Genomic DNA, 17,377 nt, shown 5'->3' on the forward strand with positions numbered 1-17,377 from the left:
CTGCTCCGTCGATGACTCTACTTACAATAGTCTTTTTACTTTATACACACACCTAAAAGATAGACACACACACAAAAAATATATATACAAAAAAATACACAAGGTAAGACTGAAACACCTGGCGGGAAGAGGAACGCGCTGGTTTAGTTTCGCGGCACAAGAAGAAAAAAAAACGTGATCGGAAAGGTCCTCGCTAATAAGAATTTATGCTGACTATGAATGTCTCCTCGACCCCGCCTTAGTGTAAAACAAAAAATCACGAGCACAAGGACTCTGTTCCTCGTTATCGTCTACGGCTGGCCAATATTTTACAACACAATTCAGAGCCCGACCATCACTCCTATTCGGCTTCGGACAAATCAAACGAAGATAACACTAACAAAGGAAACAACAGCAATAAAGAAGACAGCACAAGCCAGAATGAGGACCCCGTGCCATCGCGATAGGACCGATCTAACCCGTCCTTGTTCCCTCACACCTCACCAGCCTCACCCCGACGAGCACCTCCGCCTCCTTCGCCACGGGTACCTTTGTCCGCTGCGAAGTCCACCCCGTGTTATATTGTTACTAAGGAGTCTTATTTTTAGGGGAGACTTTTTTATTTTTATTTTGGTGTGTGTGTGTGTGTGTGTGTGTGTGTGTGTGTGTGTGTGTGTGTGTGTGTACTTAAACATGCCACCCCCAACTCTCTCTCTCTCTCTCTCTCTCTCTCTCTCTCTCTCTCTCTCTCAATGTACCCATCTGAACACAAGCCATACAGCACCGTTGACACAATGCACCACATAAATAAACATAATAACAAGCACTTCACCTGACAGTATTATCCAGGTAGGGGAAGGGGTCTGGGTGACATTAATCCCACGAAAAATAATGACGAAGCAGGAACGTTGTATCCGATCCCTCTGTAATGGTTGTTTGCTTAACGAGGATGGATGTTATCGGGATATATAGTTAATTCACCGCCCCGGGGAAGCGCTAAAGCACCTAGGCGAGCGAGTCCATCGGGCGAGAACCAATCAAGTCTGTGTTGACGGTGAGTGACCCATCCATCACCGACGCACCATCCCCGCCGAGATAGATTACAGTCAATTCATTTCCAGTAGTGTTGCAGATCGCCATGCCGATAGTGGTGAAGTAAATGATTGATGGCGCCACTGCTGACATTTATTTCGCGAGAATGCACTAAAACGATGAGCCATGAATATCCTCTTATCTAGTGAGCGATTCGTGGCATCGGACCAGCAGGGTGGGTGGGTGGCCTCATAAATATCCTGCAATTATTAAGTTTGTTATAATCAGTTACTCTCACATAAACTTGATCTGGATAGGAAAATAATCTGAAACTTGGTAGAATATAAACGAATAATCTTCCCCGCCTGCACCTGGCCAGCACACTCAGGTAATGTTTTGTAATGGTGGCGCGATGGTAAGACTAGCTGCCCGCTGCTCCGGTTCTTCGGCCTGAGTGTGCATGTTAGCAGATAGACAGCAGTGTGTGTGTGTGTGTGTGTGTGTGTGTGTGTGTGTGTGTGTGTGTGTGTGTGTGTGTGTGTGTGTGTGTGTGTAAGTAGAGTGAGGAAAGAATGAATAAAAAAAAAGAAAATAGATGCAGAAAATTTTAAAAAAGGAAGAATGGATGTATAGAAATAAAAGTAAAAGACGGTAAAGACAAAGAAAAAGGAAACAGATACACCCACACGCGGAAAGACAGAGACAGCTGAAGAGAGTGTGGGGGAAGGGGGAGGGGACACAGGAAAAGGGGACACTTCGGCCTTCCTGGCGTTTTCCTTTCACACGACGAGGCTAACTACAGATAATCGATACACGGCAAACACCGCTGCTCATTAAGACCCGCGGGGATGTAAAGCGCAGGACCGAAAATGTTCCCTGTGGCACAAGGATTCTTAGGCCACTTCTTTAGGATGAAACAACTGACTATGATAAAAAAAAGTGTTAATGGCAGTAACTAAGGTATTGATTGTAGCAGAAATAGAAATGGAGGTGGTAGTAGTAGTAGTAGTAGTAGTAGTAGTAGTAGTAGTAGTAGTAGTAGTAGTAGTAGTAGCAGTAGTAGTAGTAGTAGTAGTAGTAGCAGTAGAAGAAGTAGTAGTAGTAGTAGTATAATTGTGATGGCGGAAGCAGCAGCAACAATAGTATTAACAAGGGTAGTATATTAAACCCTCAGTTTTATCAAAGCTCTGCTTAATTAACGAAAATCAGAATTATCGAACCACATAAACCTACCTATAATATACAGCAATGGTTTTGGTTTATATTTGGTGCCTTTCATATTATATGATCTAATATTTTTCAAATAATTAAAACAACAGCATATATATTTGCTGCAGTAATATTAACTTCAATTGATAAGGTACCAAGCACCCATCAACGCCTTCGGATATAACACACTTTCTGATATAACGACTACGTTTAGGTAATGAAAATACAGAAAGAAAATAGTGGAGCATATCTTTATTATACTATCATTAAATTATGAAATATATTTTTAAGGTCGAGGTGCCGGTGCGTGCATGTGTGTCCGTACGTGTGCGCGTGCGTGCGTGCTCCCGAAACGTTAAAACTGGTTTCCCTTTACCTAAGGGAAGCATTCATATTCGTACATTTTCATTACTTCGTGTGAGTGCAAGGGTGCAAACATACCTTGAAAAGAATATATAAAAAATATAAAAGTTTATATCTGAGTAAGGTTCTTGTTGTCGAGGAACAAATGAAAACAGGAAACCTGTAAATAACTCCCCTAACGAACACGAAACGATTAAACTGCAGGAATATTCCCCTTCACCTCAGTCACCCCTATGTTATCATCAAACACAAAAAGATAGGTATTATAGTAAGCCGTTGAATAGATGTTACATAATTATATGGCTAATCATGTACAAAAAGAAAACCACAAAAACACTCTCTGGCTGACTGGTCAGTTCGCGGTCGTGATGATTCTGGGGTGCAACGTCCTAATCATGTTGCTATAAATTTAAAATTTTCAGCCATTGGAAAGTTGCCGAATACTATACCTACGCGCTGTCCAAACGACTAACGATCAACCCGAACTACATTAACGTATCGAGAGTAACATCGGGGGCAGTAACGTATCAGATGGAGCATCGCCACAAAAAACCCTGCTCGCGCCAGCAACAGGCTGGGACGACTACTGCGCTCCGTCAAAATGTCCTTCCGGCGCTACGAGCAGCACACTAAAAAGATGCAAAAACGAACAAACAAGTAAACACACACACACACACACACACACACACACACACACACACACACACACACACACACACACACACACACACACACACACACACATGCAGTTCAGTAAAATAAGGGGCAGTCCACACATATAACACTAAGGGGCATGTACCGCTTTACAAGGAGAAAAAGCGGAGTTGTATTGGGACTAGAAGCAGGTCTACAAAACCACCCATGGAATCTATACAAGTACTACGAGAGCCTTTTAAATTTAATGTACTAAACGAAACATTTGAGATATGCCACCGAGCAGAACCGCGACGGGATCTTCTCTGCAACATTGACCCCATTATAGACCCTGATAGAGACCAGATAGGAGTCGAGACCCCAGAGGAAGCGTGCTGTGTCCTCCCGAGTTAGTGCGTCCCTTTTTGGCGGCTACAATCATCAGGTGTTTGGCCCGCGGCATTTCGCACCATCACTCCGGAGAGGCGGAATGGGAGCTGAGTCTGATGCCCTGCCAAGCGGTGCGCATCCACTCCACCCATCCAGATACTGATCTCCTAATGTCGCGTAACCCTGCTGGCCATCCGCGGCGGCGCTCTCTGAACAACAATGCGCATGAAAAAAACAAAAACCAGAACAAAGACCAGAACATGAACATAAAAATTGCGTGAACCACTGAAAGATTTATCAGTAACGCGTGTCTAATTCTGCTGCTCATTTACTAAACGCCATCAAAAGTCGATAGAGTGCTGCATAAATCATTCCCTCTATAGGAGATGCATGATTACAGATACATCATGAGAGTCAACCAGTGATTCCAGGTACCAGACAGTATAGTGCAAGGTAAAGGGTTCCTTCTACCATGGTAGAGTGTACGTACACTTTCCCGGTTTGCATGCGTACTAAATACCCTGACATGAAATGAGTACAAATTCTGAGACACTTTGCAAGTTTAATATGGAATGAGATTATACGTTACAGATGAACAATCTCCGTGGCTCAAGATCTTATCAGACAATGATTCGGACAGGACTAGACCGCCGCAGAGCTATTGAGTAAGGACTTATCTGTTCATTCTATCTCTGTCTTCCGCACACCAAGTCTCTAACACCACCAGCAGGGAAGGAACGAGGGATGTGGTGAGTCTCTAGGAGCCGGGACTGGCTGACCCTGCTTCATCCGAGGGTGACGGCCTGACAGCCCTCCTGCTTCCCATCCACGAGGGACTCCACGCCGGGCGCCCCCATTAACGACTCCTCGTGTCTATCAGCATTTTTCTAGCGTCGTGGATATAGAGACAAGCTAATGAAGGTGTTCAGATCTGAAACCTTCGAGCAGAGTTTAATTCAAGTGTAAGAAAACTGTTAGGCGATGCTCATGTCTGGAAGAATAAAAGGGAAAAGCTCAATTCCTGTTCATGTTTTTAATTTGGATTGTCTTAAAAATGCTTAAAACATATTTATCAAAGGTGTGTGTGTTTAACATCTCCCAAAGTCTTCACTGGATACTAATTTACGTCGTATTGGGGATCTGACATTTACCAGTAAACCATTAAACATTTTCTCTTAACATGATAAACTGGAATTCGATGTTTTTTTATTGGTTGCAGTGGTACGATTCATACTATATATTCGATGTATTTCTTATTAACTCGTATATGCTAATGCTGATCTTCACTAATAAGCCAAAACTGATGGTGGTAGTGTTCAGCTGGTCTTATAAAAAAAAAATGTGACTGTTTCTAACATATAAAAAAAAATTGATTTCGAAAGCCACACAAATTACACATCTCCCATCCTGCAGTGGAGACTTTCCTGATAACTCATTACTCCCACGATATGCTTATGTATACTCCGAAACAGTTGTGTTGTCACGTGTTTTTTTTTGTTTGTTTGTTTGTTTTTGTTTGTTTTTGTCTCTACTGATAAGTCTTTTGGATTGCCAGTCTTTCGTATGTATGTCATCTGCGTCTGTATATTCGGTACATTTGTTTGACGATTTGAGTATCTGACGATCGGTCTGTCTCTTTGCTTGTTATTCCCTATATTTGTCTTTCGGTTCGATTTTTTTTTGTCTGTATGTCTGTCTATCTGTCTGAATGTATATATACTTCTTTGTCTCTGTTTGTCTGTCTGCCTGTCTATCTTTGTCACCCCTCCCCACACTCACAGAGGTGCGAGCGCTCAAAATATAATTGTGTGTACGCAAATGAATACTCATAAATACATTAACACACAGGCGGTGGCTGAGTGGTTAGCGTGCTGGGTTCACATTCACCACGCCATGGACAACGTCGGTTCGAATCCCTACGCAACCACCTGGGATTTTTCAGTCACCGCCGAGTGGCCTAAGACTACCCACATGCTGTCCAGACTTTACTCTAGAAGAAAGCATCCAGTGAATCAAGAATGAGTTCCGGGGGGCAGCATGAGCCGAGCATAATTGGTGCCACTATAAAAAAATTGCCTTCCCCATGACGGGCTTGAGCCGACCATCTGGCCCCTGAAGAAAGCCTACCGGCGCTATAGGCAGGGAGGTAAACACACACACACACACACACACACACACACACACACAGGTGATTCTCTATCTTACAAACAAAAACCTTCCGACAGGTCTTCTAGGGGGTCAAGGTGAGGCGGAGTCCTATGCGTGTTGTGTAACCTCATCATTAAGGGAAAGCTCCTCCTCTTGGCGGGGATAAACTTACGATGATTCTATGTTTGTGAAGATTATGATTGAATAAGACGAACGAGCTTAGGTATAAAATAAAATAAAAGAAATGAGGGAGGCATTATCTCGGACGCGCAAGACGATAATAAATGTGAATAAAAGAAAAGAGCATACAGGGGGAAAAAGCTGCTGCGGCAAAATCACAAATAGACCGAGGCCGGCCACCTGCACGGGGCCTGATGCGCCATACAGCGGTGGTGCTTTTTGCGTTCTGTATCACGCTTGGAACTGCTGGCAAAAGATGAGCCTTCGCACTGCAGTGTTTCAATGGTCAACGTAACAATAACAAGGAAACTAATCGAAAGTAACCAAATAAATGTTAGACGCTCCTCGCGTCTGACGTGTGCAGCAGAAGACAACGTATTTAGGGCTGGTGGTGTATAGTAAGCAGTACAGGGTCTTGCAAAGGGAAAAGGGGATGATTTGATGGTGAGAATGATGTGTGTGTGTGTGTGTGTGTGTGTGTGTGTGTGTGTGTGTGTGTGTGTGTGTGTAGTGAAAACATTAAAATGGGTTTTCTTTATTAAAAAAAATATCATCTAAGAGGCGTTGAGAAAAGTAAACGCTCCACATTACTGTAAGGACTCATGACAATGATGCATCAAATTAAAAGTTTTTCATCAATGCTTATAAAGATATAAGCATAATATTTGTAAATAAGTTACAAAGAAAAAAAATATTGCCTAGCCCCCCCAAAAAAAGATAGCAATGGTTTCCCCCCTATATGTCCCATCTCCGTTGATTATACTTTTTTTTTAAGGAAAAGATAACCCGGCGCTTTCTCCTATCGGGGACAAGTATTACGGCCAATCATTGATCGTGACACTGGCTTGGGTGTAGCCGTCCGTCAGCCCTTGTGTCACAGCTAGCCTTTGTACTCCACTTCCTTCTCTAAACACACAGGTGTGGTGCAAATACTACAGCACCACACAACGTTCCCCAAACGACAATTAGACACGAAGCAGACAACAAGCCATTACGTCATCCTCGAGGTTGGGCGTTCTGTATCGTCTCCACCAGTTTTTCTCCCCCGCACAGATGCTGTCCATATACAGGGGCCTTGTCCGCCCTCGCATGGAGACACCTCTTCGCTCGAAATTGACCTCTCTTTTGGCCACTCTTTACTTTTGTCTGTTGTGGGAGCGGTAAGTAGCGGGCTTTTTTTCTACACTTTTTGTTGCCCTTGAGACGTCTCCATTGTTGTAAAAAAAAAGGGGGGGGGGGGAGATTGCCGGGGGGGGGGTGCTGGAATCGCAGATCATTTGAGTGAGTGGACGTGTTGTGATTGTCTTGTTGTGGTTGCCGCGGGCGGGCTCTGCAGTTTTTACTTGGAGTTTTAAAAGGTTGGATTGCGTGCTGGTTGTAGTAGTACATAGTTGCTGGGTGATAGTCGGGTTGGGTGGTGCGTGCTGGCAGCTGTGGTGTGTGGAGAGCAGGATGCAGTGCTTGGCCCTCGACCGACATCCTGACGCCACCTCCATCCTCCCCACCTTGTCAGTTCCAAGGCCTACCTGTTCGTACAGGTGCGCGGGAGTGAGGTCACTACCCAACCAATGTTCATAACACGCTTATCTAATCTAACAACAACGCGGCAAACCAAGTCACACAACATTACAAGAAAGATATTGAGGAATATATACCCAATATTATTTATCCAAGCGAGGAAAAAAAACAGTGGAACTATCTAATTAAGAATTAAGAAGTCAAACAGTTTTACCATTAACATCTTTTGACTTACAAATTACGCGTCAAACTGCTGCCATTCGAGTGATCCTCAAACGAGCTGATGGCGGGAGATTAACGCTTGACAAAGGGGCACGTCTCGTTGTCTTTCACGTCATTAATATCTGCGGCATTTAATTTGCTTTGCTTGCGCTCGGAACATTCAAGACTTTTCAAAATTGTATTACATAACTATATTCGAAGGACCAGTAGAAGGACGAAGGACCAGTAGAAGAACGAAGCAGACGTTACAATTCTTGGTGCCGTTAAGGAACTTCGAAAAATTACATCCTTTACTCACTATTTCTCCTTTCAATGTCTTTATTGATATTTTCTTTTCCCTAACAACCATTCACACTGCGTCGCCGGTCACTAGGGTAGGATGGGGGGGGGAGGGGGGAGTGATGCAGGGTTAATGAGGGGGTGCAGCGGCAGAGTTGATAATTTATTACACAGCACGAGAGGTACAAATAAAATAACCGATATTGGCACTCCTTTGTTTCCTTTTTTATGGGAGCCGCATCCATTTTTATTACCTTTCTTCTGCCTCCACCCATGATAGAAAACAGCAACGGCAGCATCAAGCCAAGGAAGGCGGCATGGGTTCATAATGACAAATGCATCCTACTTCTTACTGAGTAGTTTGACAGAGAAAAAATCACTATAAATCAGAAAATGGGTTACACCACTACCAGTTACACCTCGAGGTCTTGATCCAGCCATCCGAGCCACCGTCGTCTGCTTCCGCCTGAAGTCACACGCACACACACACACACACACCTGCGCGTAGCCTTGGGGGTCATCTCTGTCACATTGGCCCTTGAGCCTATGGCGGGTAATAACTTATTGCCCCTGGACACAGGGCCAGTGTGATATCCGGGTTACCACAGTTTACCTCATCCAGGTTTCCCCAGGTGCCCATTTTTTGACCAGCCCGAAAGGGAGGATGAATGGCTGGGTGGGCTGCGTGGCGACTGCTAAGGCCGGGATTCGAACCTAGGTCCGCGGATTCGTAGCTAGGAATGGTAACCGCTGCACCACGGAGACTCTAAGGAATGATACTGTATCCTATATACGCCTCACCCCTGTATTTGTATCAGCCCTTGACTATTAGCTTAAATATAGTGTGTATATCTTCATTTTGTTGGCCACATATTTAACGCACATATAAAATACGTGGCTTTATTGAAAGCAAGAACGCACTGAGCAGCTCAGGTCTCCTGTGCTGGTGCAAAATTTACACCAGTGCAGGAGACCTGAGCTGCTCAGTGCGTTGAGATTTAAACTCAGTAGGTTTGACCATAACAAGCAGACAGTACCTCAACCTTCACAGCACTGAACAATTTAGCAGAGCAGTTATGCCTATATATATATATATATATATATATATATATATATATATATATATATATATATATATATATATATATATATATATATATATATATATATATATATATAAAGCTTATTGTTTCTATGGGTGACTAAACGCAGTGAGCAACTCCAGCCTCCTACGCTGAAACCACCACCCAGACAGCACGCCTGCCTTCACAGCGCTGAGCAGCCTGAAAGTGCGACCTTGTAGACTTTAGAAATGTGACGGAGCGGCCTCACACTCTAATGGATTACACCCAAACAAAAAAAGTACTATGGACAAAACATGCGAGACATTCCTTAAGTTTTGGCAACAAAGAGACGCTTAAATGTGTGTTCAGTGTACTGTGCTGCAAGAACAGACTTTTTGTTTTTAATGATGCTCAAACTATGTAATATCCATTTACTCAATATACGTTGTAGTGACTAGTGTTTTACTACAATGATAAAGAGAACGAAGCTTGTCTCCCAGCCGAAGAAATTCTTATGGTTTTGGATCTGAATGAAATCTCAAGAAAAAAATGTCCGACTTTCAGTGCAACCGCAGTAGTTTTTGTAAAAGTTATTCGCAGCGTCAAGTCCAAGGAGTCTCTCTTTAGAATCCTTCGCTAAGTTTGTGGCACATTTATCAAGGCCTCGCACGTGAACGTCATTGCGCTACTCGCCTTGCTGGTGTTTTCGTGAACTGTTTTGAATGTGTGTCACTCCGCAAAAGGTTTCTAGACTCAAACCTCGACAGGGTGTGTTTTCGTGGTTATTACATGTGACAACTTATAAGCAAATGCAGTTTATGTACTCCTTTGTGTGGTCATATTTCGAAGCTACACAGGAGGCTGACGTCAACACCATGTGACTAAAATAGGTAAGCTTTCAGCCATCTTACATGTTAAAGATGTTACCCCCCAAAAAACTTAAAGAGGAAAGAACACGCCAGCACTAAAAGAGGCGTTCATAATTCTAACTTTGAAATAAAATACTTCCTTTTAGAACAGGGACAACAAGCGAAGACTTCCGAGCCTGAACCAGCTTTCCCAAACCAGTCGAACTCACCCAAGCCACCAAGTGCACGTGTCAGCGAGAAAAAAAGTGTATTAAACCGGTATTATCTGTTTACCTATTCACGATGGAAAATAGAGCTGCCTGGAAACTGTGAGAGTGTGTGCGTGTGTGTGTGTGTGTGTGTGTGTGAGAGAGAGAGAGAGAGAGAGAGAGAGAGAGAGAGAGAGAGAGAGAGAGAGAGAGAGAGAGAGAGAGAGAGAGAGAGAGAGAGAGAGAGAGAGAGAGAGAGAGAGAGAGAGAGAGAGAGAGAGAGAGAGAGAGAGAGAGAGAGAGAGAGAGAGAGAGAGCGTGGGTATGAAGTAAAAGAAAAGGCTATGAATGAGAGAAAGAGTTAGTCAAAAAATTCGGGTGGCGCTGGGCAATAGACGGGCTTGCTTGCATGGACAGGTGTGGGTGGAGGTGGGGGAGAGGGGCGAGGGGGAGTAGAGGAGAGTAGGAGGAGGAGAACGAGGCACTGCTGTTGATGAGCTGGGAGGTGGTGTGAGAAGAGCGGGAGGATGATCGCTGATGAACGTTGGGGGTCAAAGAAAGAAGGATAACGTGGGTGAGGACTAAGCAACACTGAAACGCGATGATGATGTGGGATGGGAGGCTGTGAAAGGCGAGGGAGATGATGATGCTACTGGCGGTGGGTGAAAGTGGGGATAATAATAGCTAGGTGAGGACAAGGCGAACATGGTAACCGGTCGGAAAAGGGGGTGAAGAGTACCGTGGATGATTGAACAGTAGAAGGGACCGAGAAAAAACTTAGTCAGAGAGGAATGAAGAAGGGAGAGGAGAGGATACGTGCTTTAGGAAGGTGAGGAGTAGGACGAACAATACCATAGAAAAGGAAGGATCACGGGCTTAGTATGGAGAGGGAGAGGGAGGAAGAGGACATCTGGGTGGGGTGAAGGAGTACGATGACTGTGTGAGAATAGTACAAGAGGTGAGATGGCCGAGAGAAGTGAAGACGAACAGGAGGGGAAAAAAATGTCAAGGATAAAGAATGCAAAAAAAAATCGCTGGGAAGAGGACAAGAGGAGGAAGGTGGCGGGGAGAGGGAAATAAAAAAGATGTGACAGCAAAGGCGAGGAGAAGAGAGGACAGGTGGACAGCGTAAAAGGTGAACAGGACGGGAGGAGGCGACGGGAAGAAGAGACTCTCAAGGGGGACTGATTTCAATGATATTCTTTTTGTATATAAAGTCTGACAGCCGACCAGAAGAAATCTCCATACGCGACAACTCTATCTATTTTTTTTTTTCTTTTTTTACAGCAGAGGAGACAGTGGAAAGGCGTAAAAAAAATTATATATGAAAAAAAGCCCGCTACTTACTGCTCCTAAATAGAGTAGTGTGGTCAAAAATAGAAATCAGTTTCGAGAGGAGAGGAGTCCTGATACCCTCTTTAGTCCGCGAAAGAAGAAACGGGACATAAAAGAGAAAGAAAAATATGATAATAACAAAAAAGACTTCACTCAACGGACACCAAGAGCTCGCCAACACGTGCAACGACAACTAAGGAGACAAGCGAAAAAATAGTTCTGTTATAATGAGAAGAAATTAGATAAGTTCGTGATGCCAGCCTGCTGCCTTGACGCGCGCTGGGGGAGAGCCGAGAGATGGGCGGGGAAAGCAGAGGGGAGGTTGGGGTGCCATCTCCTCTACCCCCGCTCCCCCCGACGCTGACTGGCAGAGCGTGGGAGACATTAGTGGCTTCGTTTGGTATTCTGCACGATGGTCGCCGCGACACCTTGCTACGGGGACGCGGAAAAAAGTGACACTCGTCTAATGCAGAGGTCATGTTTCCTGGTGGGTCACGTCCCGATGAGGAGAGAGGAAGGGAGGGAAGGAGGGGGAGAGGGAGGGAGGGAGGTTGGGGTTTTGAATGAAGGAGTCGATTGTGTGGAAGGAAGGCAGATGTTGGGGGGGGAAGGGTAGCGGGGATCAGGGTGCGTAGGGGCTGCTGTGTGGGGATGCAGGGGGCGGGGCAAGGGTGTCAGGGGTTGTTGTGGGGGGTGCTGGGTGGCGGGGCAGGGGTGTCAGGGGCTGCTGTGTGGGGTGCTGGGTGGCGGGGCAAGGGTGTCAGGGGTTGCTGTGTGGGGTGCAGGGGAGCGGGGCAAGGGTCTCAGGGGTTGCTGTGTGGGGTGCAAGGGGGCGGGGCAAGGGTGTCAGGGGCTGCTGTGTGTGGGGGAGGCAGGGGTGTCTGAGGGGCAGGGGGGCGGGACAGGGGTGTCTGATGGGCAGGGGGCGGGGCAGGGGTGTCAGGCGTTGCTGTGTGGGGTGCTGGGTGGCGGGGCAGGGGTGTCTGAGGCTGTTGTGTGAGGTGAGGCTCGAGGGATGAGTGTGCAGTTTCTGTCTTCGCTGTTATACAACCTGTTCTTGGTTAAAAGAAATTACATTCACGAAACTTTCCTTGAAATGCTATGGACAATTTTCTTTGAAGTACCCGATGTTCAAGGAAATCAGCCAAGTTCTTCCTCCTTGACGGGCAACAAATTTACAGAATAGACTTAGTATTATTTTCGTCTCCCGCTGGTCCACAATGGAGGCTCCAGGGTAGTGTGGAAGCAATTTATGGACTCAATGATTGACCGGGACATTGAGGCGCAATTGAATAGAAATTATAAAAAAAAAGCCACTCATATCTTGCTCAGCAGGACGGAGAAGGCTAAAGTGTCTTCTTCCCAAACAAAAAAAAAAGACGTTAACAAAACCTTTGGGTACCGTTATCAGCAAGACAAACTGAGAGCCGTAGACAGTGAGCCCGACAAAACCTGTGAGAGGCATCCCCGCGCCGCCCCGCCGACGTAACTGAGCAGCGTCGAGACAACGCCGCCAGCGTGCCGCGCCTTCCTTGATATGGAATGACGAGGCGTTTCTGCAGAAATTTGCCAAATTTGGACTAAAATAATTTCCTTTATCATCGTCCTTTCGATCCATCTCCTTTGTACTCACACTAATGAATAGTGATGTAGTGACTTCAAAAAACACTTCATGGGTGAATTCTTGAGAATTTATCGACTTAATTTTCCTCGAAATGAGTAGTCCACGCTGCTGCAAACGTTGAAAAAACCCATCTTGCAAACAATATAATAAGGGTTTATACAAAAAGCGCTTTCGATGTGTTAACTGGCGATCCTCTACAGTCACAGGATCTCGCGGGCGGAGTTGGTGGGCTGATGACTGGTGTTAACCCGCGGGTGAGGTTATTCCGTCAATCGATGGGGAAGGAAAGGTGTACCGTTTGTGGGGCCTTCAGATATAATTATTGTCCACATAAAAACTGAGACATGACACTACTGCACTGTGGACCTACGGGCGGTAGAAGGCAAAGCAAAAGAATACAGCCATGGTAGTATGGAGATAGTAATTGGTGCTGTAATCGTCTGAGGAGGCTTGTACCGTCTGACACCTGACAACGTTAAGAGACATGGACGGACATAACTGTTTGTGTGATAATATATGATAATGTTTACCGAGTCGAGTATATCGTAGCAGATCAGAACTAGGGTCGAATAAAGAGGTGCGTCTGAGAACATATATGGCCAGTCTATTTCTAGTTTAGTAGACACTCATCTACTCCTTAGCCCATGCATGAATAGGAGTCTTCCACTGGGCCCTGTTCCATAAACCACTTTCTATTCTTCGTTAATCATCTCTCTGAAATTATCTGTTCTACTCTGTCAAGTGCAGGTAACTCTAAACTCTACATTACGCCACGTCAGAGGAGGGTATCAGGACACCTCTCCTCCCGAAATTGACTTCTCTTTCGGCCACTCCTTTGTACTCTTTTTAGGAGCAGTGAGTAGCGGGCTTTTTTTTTTTCATTATTGTTTTTTTTTATGCCCTTGAACTGTCTCCTTTGCTGTAAAAATAAATAAAAAACACGTCCAAAGCGACAGAAATTACGCACCTCAAGGTTCTATGCTGAAAAATGCATACCCTTTGATACTGCAATTATTTCAGATTGGGGCAGAAGGGATTTAGTGCCTTCCAGTGCCTCAAAACCTAAATTTCTCCATCTGACAACTCGATACAACCTTCCACATATCTACGTATTCCCTTATACTATAACAGCACACATATAATAGTATCTGATCACTCTTAACTCGAAGCCCTGCGTGTGGACCCTGTGTGTGTGACAATAACACCTGCAGGCCCGTGATAGTGTGACATGTATATAGTCCCCGCTGCCCTGAACATACACAGTCATCTGTTGTGTAGCCTGAAGATCTTCGAGTACTTGTTTTCTATTGGTTACGTGAAGGAATGAGCCTGGGAACGAGGGATGAAAAAAGCACACGCTAACACGAACCAACTGACACACACACACACACACACTTTGTCGACGTGTCCCCCGGCAAGTTTTTGGAGGAATTCACTGTGTGTGGGGCAGCACGTTGGGCGTTTTTTCTCCACTTGAAGGAAAATGAACATTGCTACCACTGTCAGGCGTTGAGTGCCGCTAAATTAGTTTATATGACTCCTTCACTTCATATACAACTTAATGGTCCGCGCCGTCACGGAGGTCGGGACGCGCCATGAAGATGCAACATGTTCACTGGAGTCATACTTGTTATCTTGTAAGTTATGTATAAGCAAGTTCTAGAGATGCTTATTTTTCAGATATAAAGAAGCGCTCAAGAGAGATGTAAACGCAAGTCACTACCAAATGTGTTAGTCAATTTTGTGAAGCCAACAATTCAATATATCACACAAGTATCTTTTGTTTTCTCAAGCTTACCATTGCGTGTGAAATATTATAATGATACGGTACAGCATCAGTAAGTATGAACAAAATATACTTTTATTGAAACCTTATGGCAGAGAAAGCACTGATTCATTCGCTTTCCGTAACTAAATATTTCACGCAGAGTGGATTATTAGCACTACTTTGGCTAAGCATGATAAGCTGAAGGCATTACAGTTTGCAAGCATTACGAGCAGAGCTTCAGCAGGCCGCTCTCTCCTGCCTGACATCGGGGAATCGGATCCTGTGAATACCAGTGAGCGAGCGACGCGCAGACCTGATCCCTCTCACCCCTTACCTGGACCCCCTACCCCAGTATCCCCCGCCTCCTCCCTCATCTATCCACCTCCTTACTACCTCCCTCCACTTCCTAAACCCCCTCGTCCTCCCTGCACCACCTGTTTCCCACCTCCTCCCTCCACCTCCTTACCACCTGCACCCTTAACTCTCTGCCTCCCTCAACTTACCTCTCTCCTCCACCTCCCTCTCTCTTGTTTTCTTATATATCCCTCGTCTACCTGCCCCTGTTAGCACCACATGCCTCCCCGCTACCCTCCTCCTCCTCCACCTGCCCCCTTCCCATCTTCTCACACCAACTTCCCACCCATCCCCACCCCATCTTCCATCCAACTCCTCACCACTCCCTCTTGCGTCCAGCCTCTGAGTACCTCCCTCCCCCCCCTCTATCTTATATAACCTCGCTTCCCTCCCTACCCCCTTTCCTACCTTCTCCACCTCCCCTTTCTCCACCTTGCAATACACCACCATAACAGAAAAACGCAGCCAAGGTCGGGGTGACACATTAAGGTCAGGCGGATCAAGGCTACGTTATTATCGAACAGTCCGGCGTAGGTGAGCACAGAATAAGGTAACGAGTGACTCTTCAGTAACCTCCTCGATAAATATTGTGAACATATCAGTCGTGGCTCATCAGTACCGTCCGTGCCTTAGCGAGGGGGTGCGCGGCGACCATGCACCCTCCCCGCACCAAACACCCAGCCGCCAGACCCGCCAAACCGGTACCTTTTGCTTGAATAAAGGAAAAACAATAGTGAGCATTTCTCACACTGAAATTGAATGAACACAGACGAAAATAAAAGAGTAAGCAGGATAGTAATGGCAGCGGTAATGGCGGTGCTGACTGATGCACGCGAGGTGGCGTATTATATTGCTGAAGATATTCATTTTTTTGTTGGAGGCAAAAACTACGAAAGTTGAGAGAGAGAGAGAGAGAGAGAGAGAGAGAGAGAGAGAGAGAGAGAGAGAGAGAGAGAGAGAGAGAGAGAGAGAGAGAGAGAGAGGCAGAGAGAGATAGACAGACACAGACAGCGACGAAGACAAAATGAGACACACACACACACACACACACACACACACACACACACACACACACACACACACACACACACACACACACACACACACACACACACACACACACACACACACACACACACACACACACACACACACACACACACACACACACACACACACACACACACACACACACACACACACACACACACACACACACACACACACACACACACACACACACACACACACACACACAGTCAGTCAGTCAGTCATGGGGAGGGGGGTTGTGTCCCGCCTCAAGGGGTATGGGTGTGAGGTTTCAGCCGTACCCAGAGATCCGTCGCTTGTCAGCAAGCTCATTCGGGTACTTGCAGGCGATCGCGTTGTCAGACCATGTTGAATAACACCCACACGCACCCACGCACACGCACACTAATACGCGCGCGGGCGCGCACACACACACACACACACACACACACACACACACACACACACACACACACACACACATACACACACACACACACACACACATTTCTATTCTCTTCGTTTCTACAAGCGTTGTTTCAGCACCTTCAAGGGCGGGCGGAGGTCAAGTCAGCCTTGGCGCGCTAAGGTTAGATTAGGTAAGAGAAACTGTTCCCACATCAACGAACAAACCTTTCGTGGGATCATGTGACGTGTATGAGAACAAGGAGCACACCCAACACCCTCAACCAGGTCATGCAACGAAGAATTATATTATTGGCCCCACTAGCGTATCAGCAGCTTATGTTTCTCCCTAAACTAAGTTACAGTAATGATCAACTTAAATATAAGCGAGTGCACTTTCATTATAGTATTCCTGCATATCTATTATCTTACTCTGATGTACTGCCTTGAGAAACATGATAGCTGCATGAACTTTTGTTGTTAAAATCCTGAACTTCAACAGTCAATCATTATTATGCATCGTCTGAAATATAATTTGTACTTGTGTTCTTACAGCCAGGAGAATAGCTGGCAATATGTGTGATGCGGTTTCTGGGTCTCAACACACATGACAAATGCATAACAATAGCCTTAACAGTTCTAGTCTCAGTTTGCTTTGGAACTCTTCAGATTCAGATTTCAGATTTTTATTCAGTAAAGGTTGGGGGAATTTACAGAGGATGGGGGGGGGGGGGGAGTACATACATATGAAATTACTTAACCTAAAGCTAATGCATCATATGTATGTG

At 45.4% G+C, this 17,377-nt stretch overlaps 1 protein-coding gene across 3 annotated transcripts in view; it reads right to left on the minus strand.

The window, feature by feature from the left end:
• Nucleotides 1-17,377, minus strand: part of LOC126996458 (lactadherin-like) — a 176,358-nt gene that overhangs the window by 49,098 nt on the left and 109,883 nt on the right. The gene's annotated exons all lie outside the window — the stretch shown is intronic.

This window comes from Eriocheir sinensis, chromosome 10, assembly GCF_024679095.1.
Source record: "Eriocheir sinensis breed Jianghai 21 chromosome 10, ASM2467909v1, whole genome shotgun sequence".
NCBI lineage: Eukaryota > Metazoa > Arthropoda > Malacostraca > Decapoda > Varunidae > Eriocheir > Eriocheir sinensis.